This window comes from Nanorana parkeri, unplaced genomic scaffold, assembly GCF_000935625.1.
Source record: "Nanorana parkeri isolate BGI_ZX_2015 unplaced genomic scaffold, ASM93562v1 scaffold6, whole genome shotgun sequence".
Taxonomy (NCBI): Eukaryota; Metazoa; Chordata; class Amphibia; order Anura; family Dicroglossidae; genus Nanorana; species Nanorana parkeri.
In genome coordinates, this window is record NW_017306274.1 from 1680959 (window position 1) to 1689726 (window position 8768).

Sequence of the window (8768 nt, forward strand, 5' to 3'; positions counted from 1 at the left end):
CTTCTCCCCCCCCCCCCCCCTTTTCTCTCTTTAGATACACAATCTTTGTTTTATATGTAAACATTTCATACATTGGTTTTAGGTCAGTTTCATTTTAGTTGTTTTAGCTGAACTTTGATATTGTTTTGGTATTACACTGTCTTTGTTTTACAAATAAACATTTATTACATGACAAAGGATTCCCTGAGCACTATAGATTAGCTATTGAGCACAGCAGATGCTGTTTACTTTGAGGCTTTCTCTGTCTGATAAAACCTCCCGCTCAGCCATGTGGTAAGAGAGGAATCTCTGCTGTGAGGACTCCGCAATTGTGTGAGCAGCCGGCTTCCTTCAGCACAGCTGAGAGTGATACAATGCATCACATGTGAAAAGGGGGACTACAGCTCCACCTACTGGTTGGATAGAAGAGTGCACAATACTAATATGTAATATTTTGTATTTACCTGAAAATTTGTATTTTGTTATTTTTATGCATGATTATAATAAAGAAAATATATTCACAATTATATGTGTCCTCACAGACAAGTTAGGTACGCCCTCTATATGACAGACAGGGTAGGTGCGCCCTCTATATAACAGACAGGGTAGGTGCGCCCTCTATATGACAGACAGGGTAGGTGCTCCCTCTATATGACAGACAGTGTAGGTGCGCCCTCTATATGACAGACAGGTTAGGTACTCCCTCTATATGACAGTGTAGGTGCACCCTCTATATGTCAGACAGTGTAGGTGCGCCCTCTATATGACAGACAGGGTAGGTGCTCCCTCTATATGACAGACAGGTTAGGTGCACCCTCTATATGACAGTGTAGGTGCGCCCTCTATATGTCAGACAGTGTAGGTGTGCCCTCTATATGACAGACAGGGTAGGTGTGCCCTCTATATGACAGACAGGGTAGGTGCTCCCTCTATATGACAGTGTAGGTGCGCCCTCTATATGTCAGATAGTGTAGGTGCGCCCTCTATATGACAGACAGGTTACGTGCTCCCTCTATATGACAGTGTAGGTGCGCCCTCTATATGTCAGACAGGGTAGGTGCGCCCTCTATATGACAGTATAGGTGCGTCCTCTATATGACAGACAAGGTAGGTGCATGCTTATAGGTCAGATATAGATGCACCTTCTCTATATCAGACAGTGTAGGTGTGCCCTCTATATGCCAGGAAGCGTAGGTAGGCCCCCTAAATATATTAGAAGTGTAGGTGCCCCCTCTATATGTCATACAGTATAGGTCTCTATAGGATTCTCTGCTACAGTTTAGTAACACTTACAGGTCTTGTTCCTCCCCCAGCCTGTGTTTGGGCAGTGAAAGAGAAGCAGCAGTCTGATGAGCTCATCTCTCTGTCATTCTGCTTTCTCCTCCTATCAGCATGCTTCTTGCACTGCAGAACCCCTGTCTGGCTCCTTGTGCTGCTTCTCCCTCCCCAGCATGAACTCTAAGGACTGTGATAGGCTGATACCAAGTGAACTCCAGGTACTAACCCTCGTTACATTAATAATAATGAATACAGTGATGCATTAAAGCTGAAGCCCGGGCGGAGAACAGTTACCCTTGCAGTGTGTACCCCTCTGCAATGCAAGGGTTAAATACTCATTTGTCTAGGGGGGTATGAAAAAAGTGAAATAATTCACTTACTGCTCCCTCCTGCAGACTTCCTGCCCCCCTTTCATTCATTGGGTTTCAGTTCTTCCAATCATGGAGGCTCAGCATCACATGTGGGTGTTATCTAGGGCGTTGTGCATGCAAATACATCCTCCTAGGAACACCCACTCCTCCACCTTTGAAAGCATTTAAATATTTGCATAACTCCTCCCCAGTGCCACTCTGCTGCTTGCATCAGGGCTGAGGGCAGTGGTGTCACAAGGGATGTGCGGGTGTTGCGGCCCGCACCCGGGTGACACCAAAATGACTGACAGTCATTTTGGTGTCACCCCCTCTAAAAAAGTCGGGCACTCGGTCATGGACCGAGAGCCTGACAGTGTCAGGAGAGAGGAGGTGACCCCGTAGCATACCAAATCCTGTCAGGTGAAAGTCCCCTCCTCTCTCTGCCGGCGTCCACAACCAAGATGGCTGCCGGCAGGCGTCAATTGGATAGCCGCCAATGCGCGATGACGTCATGGTGGGGTGTCACCCGGTCCCCGCTCCTGGGTGACACGCGGCCTCTGGACGCCCCTGGCTGAGGGCTCCTGAAAGCAGTACTAAGGCAGGCTGCTGTGATGTTTTAGACACCCTGGCGGCCCCTCCCACCAGCCATGATCTGCCTGCATTGCCTAGAGAAGCCCGAAAACCCCAGCGATGGCCTATAACAAGGTTAGCCAAACTCCGGCCCTCCAGCTGTGGTGAAACTACAAATCCCATGATGCATCTCTCCCCAGGAGTCATGTCTGTGAGAATCTTGCAATGCCTCATGGGATTTGTAGTTCCACCACAGCTAGAGGGCCAGAGTTTGGCTACCCCTGGTCTATAAGAAGGTATGTAATGCAAATGGACAGGTTTTTTTCAAAAACATATTTAGGATATGGATCTCCCGACCGTCCCGGACGCCCTTTCAAGAAAATAATCACGCGGCAGGGAAAAGCCGTGCTAAAAAATCAAAACATGAATGTTCTGCCGCTATTTTGACACGATAGAAAATTATTGATCCGGCCCCTCCCCCCCCGCCGCATTATCTAGGAATGCACATTGAAGCAATACATATTGAAAAGGGGAGGGGGGAGAAATAATTACTTTCTCCTGGCGGTGACGGGGAAAGGGTTACGGGCGTACTTAACAGGCTGACATTATCCAAAATATCCCCCCAATGTAATTAAAAAAAAAAAAGAAAGAGAGGAATTTCCATCGTTAGGCGTTATGAATAGTCATATTAGCATTTATATAAAGTTTCATGCGCTGGTGTAAAAATCTCATATAGTAAAACAAAAGGTCTGATTCATAAAGGATTTTACACAGGAATTCAAGGGCATTAAAAGGCAGCGGGAATTACTGGGCTTTGAGACGTCTTGTTAAAAATCAATCTATCAATCAATAGACTTTATTGTACTAAGCTTCTGCTATGAGATTCCTCACCAGCGGGTTTAGGCAGAAAATATGTCTGCGGCTAACCAACTAGGTTAAAGCCCGACCCCAGACGAAAATACCCCCCCCCGCCAGCCCCTCATGGGGTAACAGATTTCATTGCTGTATGTGCCACTGGGGAGATTTTGCCTCACTTCCTGTTCTGGTGACACTGGGACAATAATTGGCGGCGCAGGTGTCACCTCATCATAAAAACTAGACGTGTAAATTTGCTTTTTATTCCGGATTGATTACAATTTTTTGGAGGGGATTTTGGATCTGAAATTCGATTCTGTTCATTAGTCGGAATTCGGATTGATTCAAATTTTTCATTTTCGGTTCAGATCAATTCGGATGCGGTTCTTCAATAAAAAGTTACCTTAATTGATTTTTTTTTGGGGGGGGAGGGTTTGGTCTTTTTAGTTCTGTACTGGAGATCTTAGTCCATACTGGTCATCTTGGTCGGTACTGATCATCTTAGTCCATACTAGTCATCTTAGTCTGTCCTGGTCATCTTAGTCCATACTGCTCCTCTTAGTCCGTACTGGTCCTCCTAGTCCATACTGGTCATTTTAGTCTTACTGGTCCTCATATTTCGTACTGGTCCTCTTAGTCCATACTGCTCATTTTAGTCCGTACTAGTCCTCATAGTCCATACTGGTCATCTTAGTATGTACTGGGCCTCTTATTTCGTACTGGTCCTCTTAGTCCGTACTAGTCCTCATAGTCCATACTGGTCATCTTAGTCCGTACTGGTCCTCTTATTTCTTACTGGTCCTCTTAGACCTTACTGGTCATCTTAGTTCATACTGGTCCTCTTATAGTCTGTACTCTTCATTAGAATTGGAAATTTGAAAATTGGGACGAAATTTAGAAAATAAAATATGGATTTGTTTTGATTTATACATTTGAATAACTCCTCCCAAAAGCCAGCCCACTGCTTGCATCAGAGTAGTAGGTGGGCACGGTGCTGTGATCTTTGCAGCGAGCAATGTACAGCACCCTGCCGGCCACTCCCACCAGCCTGCATTGCATAGAGAAGCAAAGGGCCCTAGTGATGTCATCACTGGGTCTATAATAAGATATGTCATAAAAAGGTTTTAATTGCAAAATGAAAAAATATCTATAATAGGGGTGAAACAAAATGGTCAATGTTCCCAAAATTGACGAATTCTTCAAAAATCTAATCAGAATAATTCCCAAGGGGTATTAAACCAGAATAATGTATAGTATTTATATTATTTATATTTAATGTATTATTTTAAAATGTCATTAGCATTTTAATGAAGGGGGAAGAAGGGAAGTTTCTAGGTTGATCTCGATGGACTTTGTGTCTTTTTTCCTTTTAAGGAACCAGGGAAGGAAAAATACATGAAGATTAAACGTCAGCTTTAAAACAATCTGTACTTTCCCTTTAAAAGGCATTGCCTTGATTCCGCGGGGGTGTGCTTCTTACTGTAGTCCACTGCAACCCATTTGACCTCCAAACACCAATGGCATTCAGTCTGAATCCCACTGCAACCCATGTGACCTCCAAACACCAATGGCATCACAGCCTGAGCAGCTCCGGAGGAGCCAATATGCACGTTTGAATCTTGGGGTAGCCAAGCTGCCCCCACCCATAAAAAAATGTGATCAGAAAAATTGGCACCAGAATCCCTTTAAGAGCCATCACCGCTTAACAGCCGGAGAAATGTACGTGCTTAACTAACCTCTACAAGCCCCCCCCCCACCCTCGCCATTTCATAAGCACGTCTCATCCCGAGACCTACCAGTTTGACTTACACATAGATTTTTCCCTTATTGGCTTAATACTTCTCCTAACCAGATATTACAGATTGACTCAGGCAGCTGCTCACATCGCGACGCACCATTTAGACACCGGAGAGAAAAATGGAAGAAGGGAAAAAAAAAAGCACTTTCTTATTGTACCTGAAACACTATGATATGTACTAAATATTATGACTAGTCTGAGCCCTGAAATAATTGATTCACCCACACAGCCGTTTAAGTCGGAGCTGCCGCGCGTTTTACAAATTCTATAATCTTTTAGAGATTCTTTCACTGCGGAAAAAAAAAAAAGATTGTTGCTGGCCTTAAATTCATTACGGTGATTGAATCTTCCTGAATAGAGATCTGTTATAAAAAATAGCAGCGAGTCTGCGAGTCAAACGAAGGCGCAATAGGTTAAAAGCTTGTCTAGGGTGGCATAATTCAACACTTCACTGCCAAAACAACCACATCTTATTCTGACCTTCATAGGATACAAAAAGACGGGAGCCAGAAGATACAATTCTTTTATTTCCTCCCTTTAAGCGTTGTCAGATTTTTTTTTTTCCTTTATTTTAATACCCAATATCAGGAGCTCTGCGAATTCCTAATTAAATAGCCAATTAATAATGTAGACTTGGAAAGTGTGGAGGGGGGGGAAGCTATTTTTTTTGTTTCAAAGACTAAATTATAATTAGAGCAAGGGTAGGCTAGCTTGCCTTTGTATCCGAGTGTTATGGAGGAGATATATTTAAATATATTGCAATAGCTCGCCCATCCATCACGATTATGGCCCGAAAAAACGCAGAGGGTTTTGCTGTGGCTGTTTGTGTAGGTGAACGAGGCGGACGGAATGGCAAAAAGCTTGTGGGAAGAGCGGGCTTGAAGGGGACCTGTCGCTGTGGAGAAGTCTCGTTTGTTGGATTGGGTGCAAGTTATGAAATGTTCTGGTTGAATTTTTGGGGGAAAATTATTATTTTCTGAGGCACCGCTGTTTGTGGAAGCAGTCAGATGATTCTCAGGTGGGAATATGGCAGCATTTCTCAACCAGGGTTCTGCTAGGGTTTGTCTAGGGTTCCTTGAGCAATTAGCAGTTCCTGCTTCTCAGATCCAAACCCAATGAAACCAATTAGCTTTTTAGCTATCTGTAAGGGGGGATTCTTCCCACTGACCTCTGATGTTAGGAACAATCTTTTCAATGACCACCGATGTAAGGAGCATTCTTCTCAGTGAACACTAGTATAAGGAGCATTCTTTTCAATGAGCACCAATGTAAGGAGCATTCTTCTCAATGAGCACCAATGTTAGGAGCATTCTTCCCAATGAGCACCAATGTGAGGAACATTCTTCCCAGTGAACACCAATGTAAAGAACATTCTTCCTAATGAGCACCAATGTAAAGAACATTCTTCCTAATGAGCACCAATGTAAAGAACATTCTTCCCAATAAACACTAGTGTAAGGAGCATTATTTCCAATGGGCACCAGTGTATGGAACATTCTTCTTAATGACCTCCAGTGTAAGGAGCATTCTTCCACTGACCACTGATGTGATGAGCATTTTTTCCAACGAGCACCAATATAAAGAACATTCTTCCCGCTCATCACCGATGTAAGGAGACTGCTTCCCAATGACCACCAACGTAAGGACCATTCTTCCCAATGAGCACCAAAGTAAGAGAATTCTTCCCAATGACCACTGATGTTAGGCGCATGCTTCCCAAAAAGAACACTAGTGTAAGGAACATTCTTTGGTAAGTCTTTGGAGTCTTTGGTAAGAAGGTTGTGTCAGGTTAGAGGAAAGACGACCTCCATTGTGATCTCTCTCATCCTTTCTTAACGAAGCCATCCGGCTCTTAAAGTGAACCAGCCATTGCAGATACAGAGATGATGCTACTGTTGAGTTAGCTTGAACGTTGATACTTCCACTGCCTAGCTCATCCTTTTCCTTCAGTTCATAGTGAGTCACTGACCTCTCACAGTTATTACATTCAGGAACCAGAGAGCAGTCAGCAATCACAACAGGTTTATTTTATTGCTGAACTTCGTGCAATTTTTTTAGATGGAGCTCCAGCCATAGTAAAAATAAAAAAGTAGCCCTGGCTGAAATTGCTACCTACTCTCTAGTGATGTGCCCTGCAGTAATTCATTCTACCACTAGATGTCCTCAGTGTTTCAGGTTGAACAACACCCAGAGTCATTCCAACTGGAAGACTGAAGACTTACTGTGAGTTCAGGGCTTTAATGAGTCATCATGCCATTGCAAAACAATACCGGCGCCTTCAAATCCAAAAAGAGCCCAGCAGTAAAAATACAGCAAACACGATGGAGGCAGCTCCCACAGATTAGATGGACCACCAGTCTATGAGAAAAGGAACAAAAGAGAGCGCCTCCATAGTGTAAAAATGTTATTTAATAGTAAAAACTTACAACAGTTCGGTAGAATAAAAACCAGTAGAATAAGGTGAGAGGACGGAAACCCCTGGAAGGGGGAATCTGGAGCGATGTAAAACACCAGTAACCTCGATCCCTGTATTGATAAATGGTTTACGCGTTTCTGGGGCACGCCCCCTTCATTACACTGCAAGTACATTCCACCCTGTACTTGCATGGTAATGATACAGAGTGTGGTGATGATGTCATGATTATGATTTGGGGGGACATGGAGCCTGAAGTTAGGCTTTAAAGTGAAACTTCTTTTTTTAGGTTCTGGATAAAGAGTAATTATTAGGACCACTATAGAGTTTTTTTTTAATTGTTGTTCGTTTCCAAGCTGGAGAGATCAAATATATATATCATCACCAGGACACCATACTCATAGGTAAAGGTAGGACAATTAATTAATCACCCATAAAAGGTTTTGAAGTCTCTGGGGGCCTCTTCAGGCAGTAGTAAGAAAAATAGGACAGATTCACCCTCTCTGTTGGTCCTGAATACCATTGTTTCCGGTACAGATGGGACAGTACAGACGGGAAATGTAAAACCTTTGAGTTGCCACAAGAACAGGAGGCATCCGCTGCTAACTTCTGCATTGGAACATGCTAGTTGCTTGGCTGTCATGCTGATTCAGTAGCATCAATACAATCCCAGTATACAGCTCAGGGCCTATAGCTGTTCATGGACCTGCATGCTTATTCCAGGTCAGTGACTTTGAAAGTATGGCCGCCATAGGGTTGGCACGAGAGCCAAATGACTACCATTTGCAGAATGAGGTCTGAGTATATGTCTCGCATGTCAGTTTTATTTCAAAGACCGGTACGGGGTCAGGCAGCCCAACTCTTTTTATGCGACTGCGTTCTGTGTATTAAATTAGCCCCTTCATAGAGCAGCAAATAACACCCCCCCCCACCTTCTCATAACCGTGAATTGCCATTGCTGTACAGCCAATTATTAGCAAGACGTGCACAGACAGAAATAAGGTCATATTGTGGTTGCTTTTGCAATAGTGTATTTTGTAATGCGAGTTGCCTTGGTTAGCAAATCAATGGCTCTGCCTTCTGCTTCTTAGTAAAATATTAGATTATTGATTTGAATTCCTCGCCGTTTAATGGTTATTCAGAAGTGGCTGCCTTCAAACTATTCCCAATCTTTGATTAAAATAAATAGCACATCCCGGAGAATTTTACTGCAGTGCTGTTAAATCTGCATCGAGCTAGAAATGGAATTGTCTGCACAGAGCCGAGGGTCGGGGGTCTGCGTTATGTGGGCATGCGGGGGGTTGGGGGGCATGGAGGTACAGATGGTGTAAATAGGCCTACATGTAGATGCCCACAGCAGCCTGCCTCAGCCAGGGTGACCTGGCATACTGGGGTGCCTTCTGGCTTCCTCAGGAGTGCCTTGACATTTCGTGATGGTTGGACTCTGATATAAAGAGGGGCTTTTGATGTGAAAGGAGGGCTTTGATATAATGGGGGGACTCTGATGTAAGGGGGGGGGGGTCTA